Source organism: Hyperolius riggenbachi, chromosome 3, assembly GCF_040937935.1.
Source record: "Hyperolius riggenbachi isolate aHypRig1 chromosome 3, aHypRig1.pri, whole genome shotgun sequence".
NCBI lineage: Eukaryota > Metazoa > Chordata > Amphibia > Anura > Hyperoliidae > Hyperolius > Hyperolius riggenbachi.
Genome location: NC_090648.1, coordinates 352779720 through 352806146, shown reverse-complemented (window position 1 = coordinate 352806146; position 26427 = coordinate 352779720). Strand labels below are relative to the sequence as shown.

The 26427-nt window shown below is 45.0% G+C and overlaps 1 protein-coding gene and 1 long non-coding RNA gene across 5 annotated transcripts in view; one reads left to right on the top strand and one right to left on the bottom strand.

Moving 5' to 3' along the window:
- DBN1 (drebrin 1) overlaps positions 1–26427 on the bottom strand; it is a 172180-nt gene that overhangs the window by 99688 nt on the left and 46065 nt on the right. The window contains exon 1 of one of the 4 annotated variants that reach the window (XM_068277092.1): positions 3550–3609. The exons of the other annotated variants lie outside the window; for them this stretch is intronic. The gene's annotated coding sequence lies outside the window, so the exon portion shown is untranslated. Of the gene's footprint in view, positions 1–3549; positions 3610–26427 lie in introns of those variants that run through there. 4 annotated transcript variants of the gene reach the window in all.
- LOC137563958 (uncharacterized) overlaps positions 3672–26427 on the top strand; it is a 32750-nt gene continuing 9994 nt past the window's right edge. The window contains exons 1-2 of the long non-coding RNA XR_011030481.1: positions 3672–3734; positions 8112–8439. This is a non-coding gene — a long non-coding RNA (uncharacterized lncRNA). The remainder of the gene's footprint in view (positions 3735–8111; positions 8440–26427) is intronic.

The window sequence follows — 26427 nt, the reverse complement described above, 5'->3', positions numbered from 1 at the left end:
ATAATATTGCCCCTGTTTAACTCTCTAGTAAGGCCACATCTGGAATATGGAATTCAGTTCTGGGCACCACATTACAAAAAAGATATTGCAGTTTTAGAGCAGGTGCAGAGACGAGCAACAAAATTGATGCGTGGGATGGAAGGTCTCACTTATCGAGAAAGGTTAGATAAACTGGGTTTATTTAGTCTAGAGAAAAGACGCCTTAGAGGGGATCTAATTAACATGTATAAATACATCAGAGGGCAATATAATACCTTGGCGGATGAGCTTTTTGTCCCTAGGCCTTCTCAAAGGACTAGAGGACATGATCTGCGCATGGAGGAAAAACGTTTTAACCATTTATTTAGGAAAGGGTTCTTTACAGTAAGAGTGATTAAGATGTGGAATGCATTGCCACAGGAAGTCGTTATGGCAAACTCTATACCTGCATTTAAAGGGGGCTTAGAGGCTTTCCTTGCATTGAAAGACATCCATGGCTACAATTACTAGGTAATGCCTAATGATGTTGATCCAGGGATTTTATCTGATTGCCATCTGGAGTCGGAAAGGAATTTTTCCCTTTAGGGGCTAATTGGACCATGCCTTGTAAGGGTTTTTTCGCCTTCCTCTGGGTCAACAGGGATATGTGAGGGAGCAGGCTGGTGTTGTACTTTATACTGGTTGAACTCGATGGACGTAGGTCTTTTTTCAACCAAAATAACTATGTAACCTAAAACAGAAAAAACACACTCCACATCACGTAATCCGGTTTCAACAATGCAATCCTAATTATAGCCACCTCCGTGAACAAAGTGCCCACTCATGTGTATCCTCCACCAACATTAAAGGGGCTCACCAGATTTTAACCAACTCGCTTTTCAGGTGGGTCTCAAGCTCAGCACTGTGCATCACCAGGGTCCTCAGTGAATCACACCCTCCGATTTCAGTAGAAAAAAATGCATTTATTCTTCATAAAAAATAAAAAAAACTTTAAAACAAAATAAAATCCCTTATTGCGCAGCATGCAAGTACAATCAGATTTCCACACCTGCGCCTCTCGCGCCAATAGCCTACTTACAGAATGGAAGAAAGAAGGAAGCTTATCTAGGCGTTAATGCTGAAGAACGTATTGAGCCTGCATCGGCTTCTCGCCGGAGTCCCGCTTTGCAAAGGTCCCCGTTAATGCCAGGCTACTCCACGAGTTACTCCAGCGTGGAGTAACTCGTGGAGTAGCCTGGCATTAACGGGGACCTTTGCAGGCTCAATACGTTCTTCAGCATTAACGTGCTGTGCTGAGCTTGAAACCCACCTGAAAAGCGAGGTGGTTAAAATCCGGTGAGCCCCTCTAATGTTGGTGGAGGATACACATGAGTGGGCACTTTGTTCACGGAGGTGGCTATAATTAGGATTGCATTGTGGAAACCGGATTACGCGATGTGGAGTGTGTTTTTTTCTGTTTTAGGTCACTAAGGAGAGTGCAGTGGAAATTATACATATCTGTTTCATACTGAGGATAACCCCACAGCGAACTCTGTTGTATAAACCTGGGCTATAAGGACATTGGTATTTATGAACTTTGCCGAATGAGAGTGGTGCTGCCAGTTATATTATATAAATTATGAAGTGCACATGGGCCTCCACCCACCATACAAGTCACTTGTGAAAATGGTTATTGAGAGGCTTCGAAGTGCCGGTTGTTGCATACTCTCCCCAAGGAACATGGTGCGCTCCACAGACAGCTGGCTAGAGGAGATTCATCGTTTAAAAAACAAAATGTATCCTGGGTACCCAGTGCACTTTAAGCCCAGCACTTTCACACTATAGTTATCAGGTTGCACATCCTGAAAAGTAGGATTGCAATTGTGATAAAAATTCATATCACATTTGCCAGTGTGATGCAATACATACAGTGCACAGACTCCTTCTTGCACTACATCTGTGGTAACACAGGTTGTCTGGTAGCGCAGAGTATGCTGTGGCTGAGGATTATTCAGATGGAAAAAGTTGTACAGCAAATGCACCAGTGAGGAAGTCCAATCCAATACTATAAAACCTGTGTCGCTGCGTCCAGCGTTTGTCCCTGTGCCCGTTATTTGCCTACTGCGCACATGCGCAGTAACGCACAGCTGGACGGGACCAGGGAGCGAGGTGGACGGGTGCGGGCACCTGGCTGGTGCGGGCGTGCATGCGCACTGGCGGCGGCAAAAAAAAAAAAAAAAAAAGACCAAGAGCCCGTTTTTAAACGGGCTTGGGTCTACCAGTTACAATATAACTGTGTTGTGATTATATTGTCCAGTTGCACCAGAACACAACAGATCTAGTGTGAAAAGACCACAAGTGTGAAAGAAAGCTGCGCATGAAGGATTCTTCTCCACCAATGTGTCCCTAGTGAGGAAATAAATGAAAAAAAAAAACAATTTAAAACGCCAAAACTAATATTTAGGGCTATAGCAGACACTAGCAACATGTTAATTAGTAGCTGGCTAGCATCTCTGTGCAAGCAGAGGCTGCTTGGTCCCTTGGCATTGTGAAGATATCATTAGCAGTGTTACAGGCACTGGTCCTTTAGCTAGGTACTTCAATATGTTTCTGCAAATGTGGAAACCGCAGCATACTGAGGCAAGCGGCATCCCTCTGTTACCATGGTGATGCTGCGGCTGCTGAGCTGGGCAGCTGACAGATTCTTAGAATGGAAGGAACAAAAACGCCTCGACCCATCATTCCCTTTGCAAGAAATTCAAGCCTTGAAGACACCCCTCCCTCCCCCCAATAATTACAGACTATCCAGAGCAGCTGGAGATAGGAGGGGGCTGTCTATTGTCTGAACAGAGGCTGATGTGAAATCCATCTATCTCTAGCAGCAGCCCTAATGTGTCATCAGATGCTCATAAGGGAAGCAGATATGACAGTTTATGCTGGAGTGGGAGAAGCAAAGCAATAATCAGGAAGAAGGAGCAGACATAAAATGAGTGATGGACCAATGAGGTCATATCCTGATGGGGAACATAGGGAAATCTGACCTTGCACACACAACAAAGAACTTCCATATAAAGTAGAGAAAGACAAACAGCCCTACGATAATGCAGGCTCTTCTATATACTAATGGGCATAAGAAATCTTAACTTTAGGATTAGTTCGTAATCGCTGATCCAGAAGCCACATGAAGTGTAAGAATGCTCTACCTTCATCTGCAGGCTTGTTCCCCCCTAGGTGACTCAGATGCTACAGAAGCCAAAAGATCAGCACAACAGACAACTAATAAGCATTTTGTTTTTTCAAAGGCACCTGAAGCAAAAGGTACAAGTATGCAGAGGAGATCTATTTCTCGTGACAGTTAATAATGGCGCACAGCGCCAGGGGAATACAAAGGGCGCCCCATAGACTTACATTATATAACGCTATTTAGCGTTATAAGTGTTAAAAAATGGCGCAGGTAGTTTTCCTTACACTTATAACGCTAAATAGCGTTATAAGTGTTCAAAAATGCAGCGGGGGTCGGGGGAGGAGAGAGTCAGCGGGACACTGGAGGGCATAGGCAGCGGGGAGGATGTGTGCAGAAGCATACGTTACCTTGTCCCGGGCCGCCGATCGCTCCTTCCCTCCGCTCCTTCACTTCTTCCATTCGTTTACTGTAGTCCTGCAGCCGGCCAATCACCATGTGGCTTCAGTCTCCGCATGCTGATTGGCCGGCTGCGGGACTACAGCAAACGAATGGAAGGAGCAGAGGGAAGGAGTGATCGCTGGCCCAGGATAAGGTAACGTATGCTTCTGCATACATCTGCTGCCTATACCCTCTAGTCTCCCGCTGCCTCTCTCCCCCAGCCCCCGCTGCCTATGCTAGCCCGCATGTTTATCATGGCGCACCGCTCTGCAATCATTAATGTAGCATAAAACGAAATTTACCGTTTTATTGTATTTACATTAAAACGGTAAATATCGTTTTATGATACATTTATCGGCAGAACGGTGCGCCATTTTTCTCCCTGCGCCATTTTCAGATGTACCCCTATTTCTGACTAAAGTTTGACCCATTTATGCCTTTGGGGATCCTTGGAAGACTTTCAGAAGCACTCATGTCTTATGGCCCATACTCACGGGCAACTTTTTGGCATGTCGCTAGCACACGGGAGCGTGTGCGCGACATGCCGGCGACCACTCGTCGCCAGGTCCCTCCGCATACACACGGTGGAGGGACCTGGCAACTGATGCGGTGGAAGCTGTCGCTGTTGTCCCTCCCCCCCGCCGGAAGCGCCGTCTATTTGCAATTATGTTGCTGTCGCTAGTCCGCGTACTCACGGGGACTAGCGACAGTTGCGGCGGCTACTGTCGCCAGGCGATTGACCGCGCCAATCGCCTGGCGACATCAGCGACGGGCGACAGTTCGGGGTGCGCGCCCGTGCAACGCCGCATACTCACGGGCGCCGCAACACGCGCGTGCCGCATGTTGCGGCGACAATTGTAGTCCGTGAGTATGGGCCATTAGAGTGCTTCTGAAGACTGGTGGCTCTGTACTGTGCATGCACTCATGTATGTGCAGTATGGAGCAGCCTATTTTCGAAAGCACTTAAGAGACACGAGCGCTTCTGAAGACCTTTTGGGATGTGGGAGGGCACGAGAATGCTTGGAGTTGCATGGAAATCCATGCAAACACTTCATTCAGAGGCTCACATCACGTGCGGTCCCACAGAGGCTCGCATCACGTGCGGTCCCTCAGAGGCTACTCTAGTGTCCTTGCCATCATCTAGTGATCTGTTTGTGGGAGCCCAGTTTCAATTTACACAGTAGTATATTTTTGGAGATGAGGGAGCAAACTGTGTAAAGCTCAAAAGGCAGTAATACAAACCCTGGGAAAGCAGACAAACTCCTTGTTCGAGGTTTAACTTAGATCCCTAGAGGTGGAAGTTAACAGTACTATCCACTTTGCCCCCATGATCTGCATTACATAGAGTAACCTTGCTCCATACTGCAGGTGTTCATTTTGTAATGCTGGTAATCAATTATCAGTAGGGATGGTCAACGAAATGCAGATAATTGAGATTATGCAAATTCTGTATGCAAATTCATGTAGGTTGGAAATGGATCAATCAAATTTTACTTCAGCAGGATTTGTTTAGTTCATGTTGAAGTTGAATGCATAATGCCTCATCAACTTAAAATGATTTGCATCTCATTGCCCAGCCCTAATTCCCAGATACTTAGGTGTACTAAACTACTAAGTGAATCATTTGTTCACCATGTAATTTTGAGCAGTGACTTACTAATTAGCTTCCACATTCTGATTTCTGAGTCTCCTCATCAGAACTACAACCGTTGACAGGTATTCATGTGGCAGAGCCTGCTGTCAGACTTGCCTTTATGATGAGGCTGCTATAGGCTGCAGCATGCTGGAAGTGTACACTGGCTTGGGTTGAGCACTGACTTCAGAAGGTTGTTGCCTATACATAGCAATATCCGACAGCCATCATACCAGAGCAGCGTATGAGAATGAAGCTTTGTTTGGCTAGGTGTGCCTGTTTATATCTCTGCTGAGGAAGGAAAGCGGTCAGGAACCTCCCGCTGTAACAGGAATGTAATAGCCATAATGTATCTGAAAAATCTAACGCAATGGATTGGTAATCTGTCAAGCAGGGTCAGTCCTAGAATATGGTAGAAGTTCATACAGACTTGAGATCGTTACCCACTTCAGCTAAAAATAGCTAGATAAGACAACTGTCATCAAATGGCTGTACATTGCATAAAGCAACAGGGACAGCCATACTATCCCAGAAAACATTTAGAAGTAGATAAATACGTGTTCTACTTACATAACATATGTATTGTACTGTCCATGTTTTGATTTCAGTCAGTTTTATCCTATATAATAAAACCCTACTGTTTATGCGTCCCGTGTCCCTGTGAGTGTCTCATCTGCGATCTGCGCATGGACGCAGAGACAGTGAGACGGCCAAGGGGCGGGCGGACGAGCTGGCGGGCGTGACTGGGGCGCGTGTGCGCATGACTGGGGCGTGCTCAGGCGGGTGCGCGCGGCAGGCACATGTGCAATGAAGACCCTTTTTAAACGGGCTTAGGTCCACTAGTAGTAAATAAAGAGAAACCGGTTTCAGGAATTTTCCATCTTTATAGCCTCCGACTGAAGCCAATCTTGATGTCATTTCATTACTTACTTTTTTTTTCTCCTAGAAACTGCAATGCCATTTCTAGCTTGCTTGGTAAAAACACATGTGAGCACAGCACATATATTTAAGCAGCTTCTGCAGAGGGGTGAGGCGTATTTCCCTTCTCAGCCTTGTGCTGCACTGAACTGCCCTCAGCCAATCAGTGAGGAGCAGGAATGTGGGAGGGGAGATAAACTTCCCTCTCCTCAGCAATGTACCAAATAGAGCCAAGGCTGACTGAGATTACATTCATTAGAGCAGACACATTTATGATTATATTGGAACTAGTAAAAAGGCCCGCCCGTTAAACGGGCGCTAGGTCACACAACGTGCGCACATACACATCCCGCTTGCTCATTCCCCACCACTGTCTGAAGTATATGCACACAGGGAGCTGCTTGCTTGGCAGTTGGACAAAGCGGTTATTTCCCACAATGCAATGAGAACATCTGTGAACCACACACAGCAAACTATCAGATCCAGCCCTGTGTCCCAACTGCCCTGGCTGCGCACATGCTCAGTACAAAAAAGCCAGGGACACACAACCATTCAGTTGATGACAAAGGGACACTTGCATTATTGTATAGGACTAGCAAACCTAAGCCCGTTTAAAAACGGGCTCTAGGTCTATGTTTCTCGCCGCTCGCACGCACACCCGCTCGGCTCCTTGGCCCCGTCCCCCTGTCTCTGTGAGGCTGGGTCCATGCTGCGCACATGCGCAGTAGCAAAAAGCATGCACCCGCTACACAGACAGCACATGCAGGGACACAGGGGGTTTAATATAGAGGATGCTTGCAATGCAGGGTCAGGCTGTAGACTGCATAATAAACATAAAGCTGTGGCTAAATGGAATTTGATTTTATGCCTGACAATCCCGCTTTTAAGAGCTCGTTCACACCTAGGGAGTTTTTGCCCTTTTTTTCCCCAAGCGCTGGCGATTTAGAAAAACCACCCTAAAAAGCTTGTGGAATGATTCTCTAGGAGAGTGTTCTCATCTGAGCGGTTAGTGTCCGATCCGGTTAGTAAAGTGCTGCCTGTTCCATTTTCTGAGCGTTTTTTGCTCAATAGAAGGTATAGGGAAATCTCAAAGTGCTCGTAAAAGCGCTTTGTATAGCGATTTCCCCAGCGCTTTGATGAATAAATACATTGGGCTTGATTCACAAAGCGGTGAAAACTGTTTAGCACAGGTGTGCTAAACAGGTGTGCTAAACAGTTAGCACGTGAAGTGCCGTTCGCGGACTTTTGCGCGCGCAAAGTGCCGCGATTTGCGCAATCGCGGACTTTTGCGCGCACGAGTCGCTGCAAATTGTGCGTGCAAAAGTCCGCGATCGTGCAAATCGTGGCACTTTGCGCGCGCAAAAGTCCGCGAACGGCACTTCACGTGCTAACTGTTTAGCACACCCGTGCTAAACAGTTTGCACCGCTTTGTGAATCAAGCCCATTGTATTTATTCATTTCCGGGTCCTCCTGACTTGCATCTGGAAGTGAAAAAAGACAAATCTGCAAAAGCGCTTAGAAAAGCGCTTTAAAAAAAAACTGCAGCGCTCACCCGAGAGTCGGGAGGGGGAAAAATTGCCCACAAAATTGCAAATCACTGGTGTCAGCAATTGCAATATTAGATGTGAATGAAGCCTAAAGGAAAAGTATATTTAGAACGTAAAACTATTAAATCCGCCCCAATTTTCCTTTCTGATTAGCAATTTACTAATAGTGCCATACTGATTTTGCTTTCCTGAAGCAATTTGAGGACTCCTGAATGATTTGGAGAACCCTCACAATAAATCTGATTGATAAATGGTGAATGGTTTGAGGACAAGAGCAGTGCCCGTTGGCAGGAACACAAAGGGTGAAATAAAGCATGAAAGGGGAGGATGTGGTAGGTCTATGTTCTGAAATTGGGAGGGGGTTATGTTTGGGGTTAATGTCTGATAAGTTAAGCATCCAAGTAAGAAAAATACCTGGTTTATGTTTTTATAGAATGTCACAGATGACAACAGATGCAGTACATTAAGACTCTGTGGACTGGGCAGTGTGGCACAGACAGAAAAAAAGATAAAGAAGAAGCACAATTCATGCTGGAAATATCTCTCTGGGCCACACAAGATCACCAATAAGCTCATGTGTGGCTGAACTGCTTTCCCCATGAATTCATCTTTGCACAGTCTTACAGCACTATAGAAGGATAAATGCCAGACACAATACCATACAATTCAAACACCTTTCTTCATTCTCCAAGAAAAGGGTCAAGAATTAAAACTCTGCGAAGGACCTTCACGAAGGTAGAAGACTGAAAAGCACTAATGATGTAAGCATTGCAGACAGCTGAATAATAAGCCTTGTACAGGCTTTGGATTCAGCACTGTAAAAATCACATACATCTGAAAGCTATAAGTAAAAAAAAAAAAAAAAAAAAAGGGGTAAAGTCACAGTATTTCCTTTTAAAGCACACCTATCCCAAGACAAATGTTCCCAAAGTAAGCACAGAGGATTGTCCGTGTTGGATCCACATAGCTCTGTGTGTTGTCCATTCCTCCCTTGGTTCCCCTCAATCCCCATAATCACTTCTTCAAAAATTGGACTTCTGGCTAAAGCCAAATTTCCAACAGAAAGAGGTAGTCTTGCTGCAATGTTCCCTCCCATCACCACCCCTTTCCCTGCCCCATTCACTCCCCATAAGAGAAGGGAATGGGAGGGTGATAGGAGGTCACATCACAGCAAGTCTGCCTCTTTTGGTCTGAAGATTTGACTTTAGGCACATTTTTTTTCAAGGAGGAGCGATTGTGGGAACAGACAACACAGAGAGGTTATGCAGATCCAACATGAACATACATCCGAGTTTACCTTAGGTTGCTTTGCTTTAGGTGAGGCATTTTTTAAAAACCAAGAATTTGTCCTGCCAAATTAAACCTTGACAATTACCGTAGCAAAAAAAAATTACATAAAGTATACAAGTATAAAAGGGCTCAGTGCACACAGTTATCCCTAGGAATAAACTTGAGAACGCTAATTCAGATAAGAATGCAAAAAGAATAAAGAAGGAACAAAGAATATTTAGAGCACTAAAGACCAAAATGGCATTGGTGAATGAAGAGTCTTTAAAGTGATGTCATAAATCGTGCAAGTGACTTCTGATCAGTGAATATCAGAGTCAGTGACTAACGTAATCTGAGCCACTTGCAGTTTTCAGACATCAGGTGGTACAGCCCAAAAAACTTATTGGCTAGGTTTCCACCTAACCAGATAAAGAGAACGTTCCAATTTTGCATAATGTAAAAAAAAAAAAAGGAAAGTCGGGCGCAGGGTAAAGCCGAAAAACGGCTCAATCTGCTACAGCAAATTTCCTGGTGGTGTTAATTTCTATTCCCTCTTCAGGCCACCATGGACTCTGGGGAAAGATGCAATGTGGCTGCCAGCTATTGCTGGTGGCTGAATTGCACTGTATTTTTTCTAATTTAGGCTCCGTATGTTGCCGGCACCCAAATTACCTTCTGAGCGCCTCTATAACTGTAATTCACATTACAGCTTATGGCGGCGCCCAAATGTCTGGCTCCCTTTGTGCTCAATTCGCCAAGTCTATCAAAAAGAAAATTCCACTTTGTCTTTAACTTGAAGTGGCCAATCAGGATCAAGAGAAGGGAAAAGCAGAAAATCCAATAAATCTGATTAATGCTGCTTGCACACTGCATGCGATTCAGATTTTTAATCGGTTTTTACATCGGATTCCGATTTTTAATCTTTACTGCAGGCTGCATTTTTTGATCCGTTTTTCTGTTGAATGTATCCAGGGTAAAATCGGAATTGAAAATTGGAAACGGACTCTGAATCACAAAACGTATTTGCAGTGTGCAAGAAGTCTTCTGAGAAAACTGTCAAAGGGAAAATTTCTCCATTTTATTGAATCAATACTAAAATGTAGATTAAACAAGCACAATTCAAGATTTTTTTTTAATGGGGGCTACTCAGTAGGGCTATTACCGTAAATGGAATGCTCACAAACACTTTTGCATTCACGGTTTTCCAAACAACATCATCCTACAACAAAACCTGAAAGTAACTTAAAAAGAGACACTTGGGGGCCTGATGCAATTACAACTACTGCCAGCATTAAGTGCCAGCAATAGCTGCAGATTATAATCAAGCGAAAGTACTCTTGTCCGAGTCAATTAAGGAAAGTAGTGCAGTGCAGAGACACTGCAGCACTAGAAAATCATAACAAGATTGCTTGATAATAATGCTGTCAGTAAAGACCCAACAGTTTTATTTCCTGACTCACTTATTACTGTGTGGAGGAGGAGTCTTAAGCCCCATACACACACTCAACAGCGGTCTTTTAAGGCCCATACACACGCCGGATTTCCGCGAACGACGGGTCGTTTGGACTTCAAATCAGGCGCGTGTACAGTCTGTCGTTCGGCTGATAAGAGCGGACTTGAGCGATCCGCCAAGTTGAATAGACTTCTTATCAGTCTCATCAGCTGCTTGAACAGCAAGAGATTTTTTTTTAGGTGTTTCACAAGAAAAGTTGTGAGAGTCTAAAAGACCGCTGTTGAGTGTGTGTATGGGGCTTAAGATCCAAAATGCTTGCAAAGTTTTTCACCACCTCTCCCCAAATGACAAGACATCACTCCGCTCAGGAGAGAACCATTTTCCACTAAAGTGAATTCAACATTTTCCATTATTTTTTAAAGCGTTATTCTAAATAATAATAACAACAACAACAACAACAACAACAACACCACACACTACATCCCACCGACTTCTTTTTTTTTTTATCAAGCCATTGCATCTCTCATGCAGGCTGCTATTGCCAGAATAGTTGAGACGGTACGCACAGGGCTCTGCTGCCAGTCGCCATAGTTCCAGCCACTGGGGAGTCCTCTGAAACAAAGGGGGGGGGGCAAAATGGACCTATCAAGATGTCAAGACTAAAGGGCCTATCTCCAGAACAGGAGCCAGGGGTAGAATCTAGAGATTTGCACTAAAGTGAATGAGTGGTGAATCTTCCAGCTTCACTTACACTTTCCATTTGTGCAGTGGAGGGTGTACATGAAGCCAGAAGATTCACCATGCATTCACTTTAGTGCAAAGCTCTAGATTTTACCCCTTCCCATTCAGGGCCGGTTCATGTAACAATTGGGCCCCAGGGCAAAATTAACCTGGGGCCCCCCAACAGACTCCCCCCGACCAAAAAGCGCCATTAGGGGCCCTTTGTTGCAGCCAAATTTCCCTCCTGGGCCCCTGAGCTGGCTGCTCACCCTCCCCCAATCACCTCCCAACTTAACAGACTCTGCAGAGTCCCTGGGGAGCAACAGTTAAGATAAGGGAGGGACACCTTGGGGGCCCCTACAGGCCCTAGGGCAATTGCCCATTTTTTCCTATGGTAGCTCCGGCCCTGTTCCCATTGATCTGTTGAAATCCAATGATAGCCCTATGCTTCTGCCAGGACTTCCAAGCCCAGCAGTGGTGGGGGCCCCACATTTAGCCAAATACACAGAAGACAGGTGAGTGGATGGGGGGGGGGGGGGGCGGAGATAGGAAGCCTAGTGAGAAGGACACAGTCTATTCCCATAGACTTGCATGGATTCCACATGCGGGCTCCGGACAAAGTCATGCTTGTCAGGAGTGTGTGTTGGGCTCCCCCTCCTTCTCCACTCCATTTTATGTGGGAAGTGTGAATGGACCCAATGCTCAACATAGGATCCGTTTACACATCCGCTTGAGCAGCGCTAAATCTGAGCATTTCTAAGTGTGAACATGCTAACACGCAAATACAATTTCACTGCAGTCACATTTTACAACTGGCCATTGAAAAAGCGGTGTGTGTTACAAACTGCAAATTACATGGCTTAATACTGGCCAAATTAGACTGCAGGTGTCAGGCAGTTGATCCACAAACAAAAAGGTAAAGCTGAGTCATGAGTACAAGAGCAGTGACACAAGTATTATCTTCCTTATCAGCTGTGTAATTCCAGGAGGATGTACATCATGTTTTCTCCACTGTGCAGCCTGAGCCAAAAGCATGCCAATCATTTTCTCTCATACAAGTTTGCCCACTCTTTGCTACTAAATCGTTATCTGGAAATCTTTTAGTTAGACGTTACCAGCAAAGAAATGGCTCACTTGCACACGGTGTGGTCCCTGTCGCAAGGGGGACATGGCAGAGAATCTGCACTTCACAAGCTGGTAGCAGAGAAGGAAGCAACGCTTTAGGGGAAATGAAAGGATACTTGGCAACGGGAGCTGAACACACAGCTGGGAACTGGCAGCTAGTACACAATGTTCATGTGCCGTGCAGGATTCCAGGGAGGATAGATATCATAAAATGATGGCCATCAGAACCTGGAGCAGATCGGTCCTGCCTTCCCTCCCTGCACTGGGTGCAAACAGCACGCAGCACATTATCAAGTCTGCCATTTGTAAACAAAATCATTTTTTCTGTCTCCCAGCTCACAGCCAACAGCCATAGGGGGAAGACAGAATAAAGATTAACCAATAAACTACATTCTCACAGACTCTGCATAGCTGCAGCTACAGATCAGCTATATTCAGCACATATACTTATAGAACATACAGGCAGCATGTTTTCCAGGCAGATATAAAACTGACACTATTAAATACAGCAACATACTAAATAAATCAAGTCTTTTCAGTATTATCAGTACAAGAACAATTGTGGGTTTTGTTTTAATCCACAGCATAGTAGGAGTGAGAGCCAGTACTGCTGCAGTCTATCTACAATACAATACCTGCCACCTGAACTACCAACATATAGAAAGGCCTTCAATGCATTATTAGCATTGCTTATTTATAGAATGCTGCCATTTTACACTGTGCTTTCCAGAATCCTATCACTAGCTGTCTTTCAAAAGGACCTCACAAGCCAAATCCTACCACAGCCAGTCCCTACTAGGAGACGCAAATTCTGTGTACACATTTAGGCAGTTTGAAAATGCACTAATCAAGACCTTGGCAGAATTTGATTGGTTTATAGATATTACTGGATGAATAATGTGCCCATTATATTGTTGACCATGGCTAATCATCGGATTTTGCCTTCCGGAGGCAAAGCTCCACTCAAGTGTTTTCAGCTGGTCATATGACGTTTCTCACACCTACAGCAGACTGTATGCTTATAATAACAACAACAGTAGTGTATTAGGAAGTCTAAAGCTCAGTTCATATGATGACGGATGCACAATGGTGCATTCTGGAAATGCACAGTTGTGCATCCGTCATATAAACTGAGCTTTAGACCTCCTAATACACTACTGTGTCAGTACTGAGTCTGTTCAGATTCACTGGGTCTGTCGCAGTTGGTCATACTGGCACCATTCTGCACATCGCCGCACGGGTTTCTCCACAGAATGATGGACCAATGAGAATCCTCCAAAGGGAGGGACAATTCTTATTGGTTTGTCTCAAGCCAATGAGGAGCCCCAGCAGTATGCTGGAGCCCGGACTTCCATCAGTTCTGTGGCAGGAGGAGTGGTGACCAGTGGCAAGAAGGCAGAAGGTGACAGATAAAGCCAAAAGAGAACAGAAGACATGCAGGAATGTGTGTGACAAAGTCTAATGAGAGCAAAGACTGTCCTTTCTCATAGGCCTTCATTGAGTTTGTCGGCATGCGTAGCCTCTGCAGTGTCTGGAATTGTGAACCGCACAAGCCTGCATTCCGTTCAGCGGAACTAAAGGAATAAATCTGTTTGCGATGACCATGCCCGAACTGATCCCATGCGGCATGCACTTACACAAACGCATTTGTGTATTTTTGTTATTTTCCTTTATATATTTGTGCCGTCATTTTGTTCCATTGTGAGTGCTGCATAAAGACTGGCAACATAACATTGAAAACATTAATTCATTATCCAACAATGAAAAGCATGGAAGAGATATTTCAAGGTTGAGAAAAGAGTCATGTCATACACTTGGGTACGCAGTGCAGTAATGGGGTGTGCATTAGTGCTGAAGAAAATGATAAATGGTTTGGGTGTTGGAACAGTTCACCAGTACGTTATATGATGGAAGTATGCATACACCCATTCCAAATATGGTATTTTATCATTTCAGCCACACCCATTCCTAGCTGGTTGATAAAAACAGGACAAGATTTGTAGTAGAATGGGCTGTATTGCAACATGTGGCCATTTCCAGGCAGCAGAAACTGTTTAGGAGCAAACTTCACTGAAGACAATTAACAAGTGGTAGCTGTAATTTTTTTTTTCTTTAGGAGCTTTGGCTACCTGCCTGCTAGCATTCATCCAGTCCTTGCTTAAATGATCTCTGCCATCATAGAAGGCTTGTTTTTCCACTGTACATGTCTGCATTTTTCGGATTTCTGACTGGCAAAACACCAGGATGGCAGCAACAGGTTTCCATTAATGTAATCCAATCAAGGTCCAATAGCATTTTTTTTTTTTGAGTGTTTGCGATTGTGTAAAAAGTACAGGAATGCAAGAACACTTGCATCAGATGCAGTGCTGTGCAATTTTCTTGTAATTTCCACAAACCTTCACAAAAACACAATCGCACCATCAAAACGTACTGTACGAAAATCCCACCAACATATGCGAAAAACAATTTTCTGTAAATAAAAAAAATAAATAAATTAAAAAAAAAAAAAAAAAAAGTTTAGTGCGATCTGTACTGGAAAACGAGACTGGTTCAGAAATTTCCTGTGGTCACCACATTTGCCAATAATTATCAGGAATAAAGAACTATTGCCATATTTATAAAGTGCCATATTTGCTACATTATACACCAGAAAACAGCATTTACTGTTTGGAATGTGGAGAATGCTACTGACTTTAATAGCATTGAATGGAGAACAGTCTTGAGTGCACAATCACTGCTTCAAAAGGTGGCAACCTGAGGTCGCAAATTCCAATGAGATTTTTCATTTAGATAAGGTAGAAGTTCTGTTCTAATGAATGGTGCTGTGGGTCGCCACTTCAAGGTGAAGTAGTAATAGTACTTGCAGTAAGCAATCAAAGCAGATCAATTCTTTATAAATAGGATAATCCTTAAAGGGAAAACTGCTAAAGAAAAAAAAAAAAATGACAACCAAAAAAATGGCAACCCATTAGCAGATTGCCATCTCGTTATACTAACGATCTAGAGACTTGATCTATACAATCCAGCCTATATAATGGTTCCAGGTGTGTGACTCAATTACATGATGCCAGATTACTCAATTACACAATTTCACGCTGCAGCGGAGGGGGGGGGGGGGACGCGAATACATAAGGTTCACAGCCATCTCTATGTCAAATGCAATTACCACTGCTCACCTGGTCATGCCCTGCGACCAAGATTTTTCGGCATTCCCAATCAATCCGTTCAACCAATCTCTGCTGGTAAAAATCGATCTTAAGATAGAATCAGGTGGTCATATTGTGGCATGGATTCTTTTCCAATTTGATAAGATTATCAAAATCGGCAGGTCGATCGTCCCTTAGTATCGAGTAATGTGTGGGCACCCAAAGTATTAAATATGGGGCATCCACACAAAAGCCACTGGTTTCCTTGAGGGAGAGTTTTACACTTGACTTAACACCTGATTTGACATTAAAAAAATGACCCTGCAGCAGAGTGCCCCGTCAGGATCACATGCATAGTCACTGGTATTCCCCTCGGTCAGCGCCGCCACTTCGGTGTTTACACTTTCTGGGTCGCCCATAGGCTTCCATTAGTGAAGTGCGGTGCTTGCGGTAGTATGCGGCAACCCTCATGACGGATCAGATACTTCCGGCACACTGCAATAGGTGTAAAATTCTTCATAGACTTTCATTGCTTTCTCAATGAAAGTCCTTGTGGTAAAATAGGGTAACGCAACACAGGTTTAACCTGCAAGTGTAAAAGAAGCCTCAATGCACAGGTCAGTAATTGTTATTTCCATAATAAGTATTTGCAAAAAACATCCTATTCTGCATAGCTTATTTCTTGAGAAAACAGAACGTGAAATTCCCCACGGCATCATGGGAGAATTTTTGTTTTCCCTAAATTGTCCTGGTTCACACCTGCACAGCAATGGTGCTGAGGAGAAGGCCACATAGAATGGAAACGTGTCTTCATACGCACTATATTCCTAGCGTGTTCTAAAACACATGAAGAACAAAGGTGCCTGGAACCTAGCAACAGCGGCAGGAATGTTCCCAGAACACAGGGAGAAGTGTGCTATATAAATCTAGTACCTAAAAATGGAGCTCCACTTTATTATACAAAGAAAAAAATATTACACATTATTCTGCCTGATGAGTTATTGCCTGATGGGGAGCATGTATTCATACAGCAGGAAAATGCAAGCGGTTATATTTGTCACAAAGAATCTGCTTGAGTGCTTTATAGGCAAGTGTTAATATAAGGAATAATTATTCTATGGAGGTGGCTTACATTGTTGCCTTGTGCAGGGAAATAAAAATGCTGCCCTTATTTAATTCCTATACCTTCCATGTGATGCTGGCTGTGACAGCCTACACTGGCACTCCATCGCTACAGAGAAATTCTGCCTTGCCAGCAATCCTATTGTCACCAGTGCGCTTGGCACAAACACTGATAATCGGACAGACTGTCAGCATCAATTGCTGCCAAAGGAAAGGTGGGAGGCTTACTCAGCTCTCACTATATATCCTTCATGGATGCCTCTGAAAGCTATTTCAAATGCCAAAATGGAAAATCATTCGGCAAAGCACCCTTCTGCAGTATACCTACATAGCCCGCTGTAGCCAGATCTGAATCTTCATGGTCATAAGCTGAGGAGAATCCAGTCATTAAGCATGCACTGAAGCGTCTAATGAGCCAGTACAGTGGCATAAGCTGGCCCCCTGCCATTAAACATACATGCAATTATCACATCTCAGGAAACAGCTGAGGAAGGGGAGCTGGGTATCTTCTGACCATCTGAGTCGCCCTAATGGATGGATATCAGCAGGTCTTATGTTACAAGCTCTCTGTTATTACAAAAGGGTGATTCATAAACCCGTGGGGGTCAGGGGTCATAAACAAACAGTTAAAGTACTGTGAATGGTGCACTTCAAACCTGGGATGTTTGTGTATTGTAGACAGGGGCATGTCAGTCACTTGTGTCAGGGCTGAATACTCACTTGTCAATGCTGGAAGATGGACCCTAGCGATATCCCCCTGACGACAAGAGTTCCCCAATCCATCTTCCTGCCGCCGGGAACACACAACGGCATCAGACGGATGCGAACGATCGCTGCAATTTGCACAGGAGTCGTTGGGGGATCATTTAGTCGTGAGGGTTGTTATCGCCGCGTATCACCAATTGTCATTCGCATAAATGCGCACCTGTACCCACAGCACAAGATCGTGGATGGATCACTCGTTGCTCAAAAAAAATAAAAATAAATTAAGGTCGGTCAAATCGCCGTAGAAATCGCATAGTGTGTGTATGGGCATTAAAATCAAACTAATACATGCATCCTGTTGAGGCTAGAAACATACCTCTGCTTTACATCGTTCAAACTTGATAAAATGTGGTCATTTCTAGTACAAATCTGGAGCGTGTACAGGTGTACCTCAATATTGGTGCACATACCTCCTTTCAGTGATTGGCCAAGCTAGGTGTCCCCAGCTAATTCCCCCACTCATCTTTTCGTGGAATAAAAAAGGCTGCATGTCCGTGCTGAGCAGCACCTCTGTACAGCTATCATTACTACACAATCACCTGAACAATCATTCCAGGCACAAATTATCTTGGGCTTGTACATAGCTAAACATAATCACCAAATTTTTTTAGCAAAACGTGGCTTTCACTATAGATTGTTTAGACACCGAATTCAAAGTCCAGAACTCAAGAAGACTGCTTCCAGTATTCTCCACCCCCTCCTGGACATAAATAGGGCCAAACATTTAAAGTCTCTCTTTTCCTTCATTAGCCTGACCCAAATTCCAGAAAAAAAAAATGCACCTCTAAGTAAACCTCCTCTTCGACCCCAAAAAGGGACTTTCCAAGCACTCCCCCGCCCTTCACCACAGGTTAATGGTGGAGGGAGAGTATATACAGAGCTGTCTTGCTCTCTACCAGTTACTACTGTGGAGACAATGTGGGAAGGTGGAGAGTGGCAGATCTTGTCATGCAAAAGGGAGGGTGAGTAATGGCCTGAAACCCTGACCCCTTTCCACAAGGCACTAAGCAACCTTGGTTTTCCAAACTCCCTGGTGTGAAGGTCATGCGTCTCCAAAATAAAATATACAGTGTGAAAACTAAAGCCCGATACAGACTTTCAATAAAACTCGCTTATTACATATGACGCGACTAATTTGAACGACAAAAAAAAAACGTGCGGACAACTGTTATACACATCACAACAAACCGAGCGGTTTGCTTGCATGCGAGCATAAGCGCGAGCGACCTACACATCGTTAAACATAGAAAGCGACTCGTTATACGACTATATTTAATCCTATTGTCGACAGATTTCTGTACACACTGTCAAAATGCAGACAATTTCTCCATGTCGTTTCCAAAATCAATCCGACACATGGAACGATAGACCTTTCCTTAACTGTCGTCTGACTCCTGTTATCTTCGTTTCTCGTTTAGTTGTGCGCACATCTACACATGAAGACTGTCGTTTGAGATTTCAAGATTTAGTCGTTCTCACTTAAGATAATAGACATCCAAGGACGCATGCGCGGCTACAGCAAGATGGCCGCATAGACTCGGAGCTCCGGCCCCACGCAGCTCACTCACCGCCGCACATAGCCTTCTCTCCGCCTCTGCAGCGCGGCACTGACCCGGGATCCCCCTCCGAACACTTGGGCAGCACGATGGCGGCGAAATCGGGCACCAAAACAACCCCGCAGACAGGGGCAATGGAGCGCTACCTCCGCACGTCAGAAGGCCAAGATGGCGCCGGCCTCGCTGCACAGCCTGACGCAGCTCTCTCCCAACAGGCCCCACAGCTTCCATCTTCTGCTCCCCTGACAGCTGAGATACTGGAGGCCACTCTGGAAAAACACTACCGCTCCCTCCACGACTCCCTCCAACAGGTAATCCTCACAGCTGTAAATGACCTGAAAAGGGACATGAATAGCCTGGGGGAGCGCACTAGCACACTAGAGGGAAAAATGGACGCTCTCAATATAAAGCACAAAGATTTAGAAGAAGACCAGAAACTGATGCAGTCTGACATTAAATTCCTAAGAAATGCACAAGAAGATCAGGAAAATCGCGATAGGAGACAGAACCTGAGAATTAAAGGTATATCTATGTCTGTGAGCCCCGACCAACTGAGGCCCTTATCTGACTGATCTTTTTAAAACATTAGCACCAGATATCTCGACTGAATTATGGAGAATGGATCGAGCCCATCGATCACTAGGGGAGAGGCAGACTGCTTCTCAGAGGCCCAAAGATGTAATAATTCGCATGCATTACTATGAGGCAAAAGAGGCCCTTTTAAAAGCAGCTCGGAAAGCTTCTCCACTATCATTTAACTACTTCCCGACCGCCGTATAGACAAATGGCGGCCGGGAAGCAGACGCCGCAAGGACCGCCGTATTGACAAAATGCGGCGGTCCTTGTTTGGGCATGGGCGGAGCGATCGCGTCATCCGTGACGCGATCCTCCGCCTCCGCCTGTCGCCGCTCACTCGCCGCAACATCCCGCCGGCCATACGGAAGCGCCGGCGGGATGTTAACCCGACGATCGCCGCATACAAAGTGTATAATACACTTTGTAATGTTTACAAAGTGTATTATACAGGCTGCCTCCTGCCCTGGTGGTCCCAGTGTCTGAGGGACCACCAGGGCAGGCTGCAGCCACCCTAGTCTGCACCAAGCACACTGATTTTCTCCCCCCCCCCCGCCCCAGATCGCCCACAGCACCCATCAGACCCCCCCCTGCCCACCCCCCAGACCCCTGTTTGCACCCAATCACCCCCCTAATCACCCATCAATCACTCCCTGTCACTATCTGTCAACGCTATTTTTTTTAATACCCCCCCCCCTGCCCCCTGCTCCCTCCTGATCACCCCCCAACCCCCCAGATTCTCCCCAGACCCCCCCCCCCCAGACCACCCCCCCCAATGTACTGTATGCATCTATCCCCCCTGATCACCTGTCAATCACCTGTCAATCACCCGTCAATCACCCGTCAATCACCCATCAATCACCCCCTGTCACTGCCACCCATCAATCAGCCCCTAACCTGCCCCTTGCGGGCAATCTGATCACCCCCCCACACCAATAGATCGCCCGCAGATCCGACATCAGATCACCTCCCAAATCCATTGTTTACATCTATTCTCTCCTCTAAACACACACTAATTACCCATCAATCACCCACCAATCACCCCCTATCACCACCTGTCACTTTTACCTATCAGATCAGACCCTAATCTGCCCCTTGCGGGCACCCAATCACCCGCCCACACGCTCAGATTGCCCTCAGACCCCCCCTTATCAATTCACCAGTGCATTCATTACATCTGTTCTTCCCTGTAATAACCCACTGATCACCTGTCAATCACCTGCCAATCACCTATCACCCATCAATCACCCCCTGTCACCCCCTGTCACTGCCACCCATCAATCAGCCCCTAACCTGCCCCTTGCGGGCAATCTGATCACCCACCCACACCATTAGATCGCCCGCAAACCCGCCGTCAGATTACCTCCCAAATGTATTGTTTACATCTGTTATCTTCTCTAAACACCCACTAATTACCCATCAATCACCCATCAATCACCCCCTATCACTGTTACCTATCAGATCAGACCCTAATCTGCCCCTTGCGGGCACCCAATCACCCGCCTACACGCTCAGATTACCCTCAGACCCCCCCTTATCAATTCGCCAGGGCATTATTTACATCTATCCTTCCCTGTAATAACCCACTGATCACCTGTCAATCACCTGCCAATCACCTATCACCCATCAATCACCCCCTGTCACCCCCTGTCACTGCCACCCAACAATCAGCCCCTAACCTGCCCCTTGCGGGCAATCTGATTACCCACCCACACCAATAGATCGCCCGCAGATCCGACATCAGATCACCACCCAAGCGCAGCGTTTACTCTCCTCTAAACACCCACTAATTACCCATCAATCACCCATAAATCACCCCCTATCACCACCTGTCACTGTTACCCATCAGATCAGACCCTAATCTGCCCCTTGCGGGCACCCAATCACCCGCCTACTCGCTCAGATTACCCTCAGACCCCCCCTTATCAATTCGCCAGTGCAATATTTACATCTGTTCTCCCCTGTAATAACCCACTGATTACCTGTCAATCACCTGTCAATCACCTATCAATCACCCATCAATCACCCATCAATCACCCATCAATCACCCATCAATCACCCATCAATCACCCCCTGTCACTGCCACCCATCAATCACCCCCTGTCACTGCCACCCATCAATCACCCGCTGTCACTGCCACCCATCAATCACCCGCTGTCACTGCCACCCATCAATCAGCCCCTAACCTGCCCCTTGCGGGCAATCTGATCACCCACCCACACCAATAGATCGCTCGCAGATCCGACGTCCGATCACCTCCCAAGTGCAGTGTTTACATCTGTTCTCTACCCTAAACACCCACTAATTACCCATCAATCACCCCCTGTCACTGCTACCTATCAGATTAGACCCCTATCTGCCCCTAGGGCACTCAATCACCCGCCCACACCCTCAGAATGCCCTCAGACCCCAGCCCTGATCACCTCGCCAGTGCATTGCTTGCATCTATTCCCCCCTCTAATCACACCTTGAGACACCCATCAATCACCTCCTGTCACCCCCTAGCACACCTACCCATCAGATCAGGCCCTAATTTGCCCCGTGTGGGCTCCTGATCACTCGGCCGAACCCTCAGATCCCCCTCAGACCCCCTTCCGATCACCTCCCCAGTGCATTGATTGCATCTATTTTCCCCTCTAACCACCCCCTGAGACACCCATCAATCACCTCCTGTCACCCCCCTAGCACTCCTATCCATCAGATCAGGCCCAATACAACCTGTCATCTAAAAGGCCACCCTGCTTATGACCGGTTCCACAAAATTCGCCCCCTCATAGACCACCTGTCATCAAAATCTGCAGATGCTTATACCCCTGAACAGTCATTTTGAGACATTTGGTTTCCAGACTACTCACGGTTTTGGGCCCGTAAAATGCCAGGGCGGTATAGGAACCCCACAAGTGTCCCCATTTTAGAAAAAAAGACACCCCAAGGTATTCTGTTAGGTGTATGACGAGTTCATAGAAGATTTTATTTTTTGTCAAAAGTTAGCGGAAATTGATTTTTATTGGTTTTTTTTCCACAAAGTGTCACTTTCCGCTAACTTTTGACAAAAAATAAAATCTTCTATGAACTCACCATACTCCTAACAGAATACCTTGGGGTGTCTTCTTTCTAAAATGGGGTCGCTTGTGGGGTTCCTATACTGCCCTGGCATTTTAGGGGCCCTAAACCGCGAGGAGTAGTCTAGAAAACAAATGCCTCAAAATGACCTGTGAATAGGACGTTGGGCCCCTTAGCGCACCTAGGCTGCAAAAAAGTGTCACACATGTGGTACCGACGTACTCAGGAAAAGTAGTATAATGTGTTTTGGGGTGTATTTTTACACATACCCATGCTGGGTGGGAGAAATTTCTATGTAAATGGACAATTGTGTGTAAAAAAATCAAACAATTGTCATTTACAGAGATATTTCTCCCACTTAGCATGGGTATGTGTAAAAATACACCCCAAAACGCATTATACTACTTCTCCTGAGTACGGCGGTACCACATGTGTGGCACTTTTTTACACCCTAAGTACGCTAAGGGGCCCAAAGTCCAATGAGTACCTTTAGGATTTCACAGGTCATTTTGCGACATTTGGTTTCAAGACTACTCCTCACGGTTTAGGGCCCCTAAAATGCCAGGGCAGTATAGGAACCCCACAAATGACCCCATTCTAGAAAGAAGACACCCCAAGGTATTCCGTACGGAGTATGGTGAGTTCATAGAAGATTTTATTTTTTGTCACAAGTTAGCGGAAAATGACACTTTGTGAAAAAAAACTATTAAAATCAATTTCCGCTAACTTGTGACAAAAAAATAAAAACTTCTATGAACTCACCATACTCCTAACGGAATACCTTGGGGTGTCTTCTTTCTAAAATGGGGTCATTAGTGGGGTTCCTATACTGCCCTGGCATTTTAGGGGCCCTAAACCGCGAGGAGTAGTCTTGAAACAAAAATGACCTGTGAAATCCTAAAGGTACTCATTGGACTTTGGGCCCCTTAGTGCAGTTAGGGTGCAAAAAAGTGCCACACATGTGGTATCGCCGTACTCGGGAGAAGTAGTATAATGTGTTTTGGGGTGTATTTTTACACATACCCATGCTGGGTGGGAGAAATACCTCTGTAAATGACAATCTTTTGATTTTTTTACACACAATTGTCCATTTACAGAGGTATTTCTCCCACCCAGCATGGGTATGTGTAAAAATACACCCCAAAACACATTGTACTACTTCTCCCGAGTATGGCGATACCACATGTGTGGCACTTTTTTGCACCCTAACTGCGCTAAAGGGCCCAAAGTCCAATGAGTACCTTTAGGATTTTACAGGTCATTTTGAGAAATTTCGTTTCAAGACTACTCCTCACGGTTTAGGGCCCCTAAAATGCCAGGGCAGTATAGGAACCCCACAAATGACCCCATTTTAGAAAGAAGACACCCCAAGGTATTCCGTTAGTAGTATGGCGAGTTCATAGAAGATTTTATTTTTTGTCACAAGTTAGCGGAAATTGATTTTAATTGTGTTTTTTCACAAAGTGTCATTTTCCGCTAACTTTTGACAAAAAATAAAATCTTCTATGAACTCACCATACTCCTAACGGAATACCTTGGGGTGTCTTCTTTCTAAAATAGGGTCATTAGTGGGGTTCCTATACTGCCCTGGCATTTTAGGGGCCCTAAACCGTGAGGAGTAGTCTTGAAACGAAATTTCTCAAAATGACCTGTGAAATCCTAAAGGTACTCATTGGACTTTGGACCCTTTAGCGCAGTTAGGGTGCAAAAAAGTGCCACACATGTGGTATCGCCGTACTCAGGAGAAGTAGTATAATGTGTTTTGTGGTGTATTTTTACACATACCCATGCTGAGTGGGAGAAAGATCTCTGTAAATGGACAATTGTGTGTAAAAAAAATTAACAAATTGTCATTTACAGAGATATTTCTCCCACCCAGCATGGGTATGTGTAAAAATACACCCCAAAACACATTATACTACTTCTCCTGAGTACGGCAATACCACATGTGTGGCACTTTTTTGCAGCCTAACTGCGCTAAGGGGTCCAAAGTCCAATGAGCACCTTTAGGCTTTACAGGGGTGCTTACAATTTAGCACCCCCCAAAATGTCAGGACAGTAAACACACCCCACAAATGACCCATTTTGGAAAGTAGACCCTTCAAGGTATTCAGAGAGGGGCATGGTGAGTCCGTGGCAGATTTCATTTTTTTTTTGTCGCAAGTTAGAAGAAATGGAAACTTTTTTTTTTTTTTTTTTTTCCTCACAAAGTGTCATTTTCCGCTTACTTGTGACAAAAAATAATATCTTCTATGAACTCACTATGCCTCTCAGTGAATACCTTGGGATGTCTTCTTTCCAAAATGGGGTCATTTGGGGGGTATTTATACTATCCTGGAATTCTAGCCCCTCATGAAACATGACAGGGGGTCAGAAAAGTCAGAGATGCTTGAAAATGGGAAAATTCACTTTTTGCACCATAGTTTGTAAACGCTTTAACTTTTACCCAAACCAATAAATATACACTGAATGGGTTTTTTTTAATCAAAAACATGTTTGTCCACATTTTTCGCGCTGCATGTATACAGAAATTTTACTTTATTTGAAAAATGTCAGCACAGAAAGTTAAAAAAAATCTTTTGCCAAAATTCATGTCTTTTTTGATGAATATAATAAAAAGTAAAAATCGCAGGAGCAATCAAATAGCATCAAAAGAAAGCTTTATTAGTGAGAAGAAAAGGAACCAAAATTCATTTACGTGGTAGGTTGTATGAGCGAGCAATAAACCGTGAAAGCTGCAGTGGTCTGAATGGAAAAAAAGTGGCCGGTCCTTAAGGGGTAGAAAGCCCTAGGTCCTCAAGTGGTTAAAGGGGACGACCTCTCTATCTTCACCGACTTATCTCTCATCACCCTAGCAAAACGCAGGGCTTTCAAACCTATTACCCAACTCCTAAGAGACGCGAAAATTGATTATAGATGGGGCTTTCCCTTCCGTTTAATGGTAAACAGGAATGGATCCTTCTTCACGCTCTCAGACATAGACGATGCCCCCATGTTCCTGAAGCAGATGGGAATCCGCCCACCCCCAAGTAACAACACTACCGACTACCTGCGTTCTCCTCCTGATAATTCACCTCCCAGAAAGATGCGTCACATCTCTCATTCAGCAGGCGCTCCTTCCCGAAGCCTCACCTACCCTGATCCCTTGGAAAGAATGGACTCCCAACCATCCTGAAAACTCCACCGATACATTTACATTTTACATCCATCGTGAGTACTGGCCATAGGCCAGAGCAAAGGATCCCGGATTGATCTACTAATGTCTATGTTGTTCTACATTTTGGGCACCTAGTTTTGAGTCATGTGCCGACCTAATTGTTTCGCCCTCATGCTCCTCCGGGGAGTTGACTTTGAGGCCGCCTGGTCCTGGGAGGAACCAGGAACTCTCACTCAACTCTCGATAGTGCAACTATCTTTAGTTGCTGCAATATGTAGCCACGTTACTTTCAGTGGCCTAAGTTACTTATTTTCATCCCTCCCACAGTATGGAAATGTTCATTGGCTTTTTTGTTTTTTTCTTATGTTTCTCCTCATTGTTCCACACCAACTGATTAATGTCTGTTTTGATAGGTTCACTATCTATATAGATAATGGTTAAGTTACTTACCTTAAACTGCAAGGGCTTAAACTTACCTCAAAAACGGAATTCTTTGTTACGAGATCTGCGGAGACTTGCGATCGATATCGCTTTCTTGCAAGAGACACATATATCCTCACGGGACTCCGTACGTCTCTATAGCAGGGCATACCCGGAAGTGTACCTAGCCTCTGGACCCAAAAAAAGGGTGGGAGTAGCAATTGTCTATAAAAAAGGCCTCCCCCTACAAATAACCAAAACAATCAAAGAACCAAAAGGTCACTATTTGATCTTGCTGGGTACACTCTCGGGTAGACCTATAACATAAGCTAATGTTTATGCACCAAATTCCAACCAAATCCCCTTTCTGACAAGCTTTC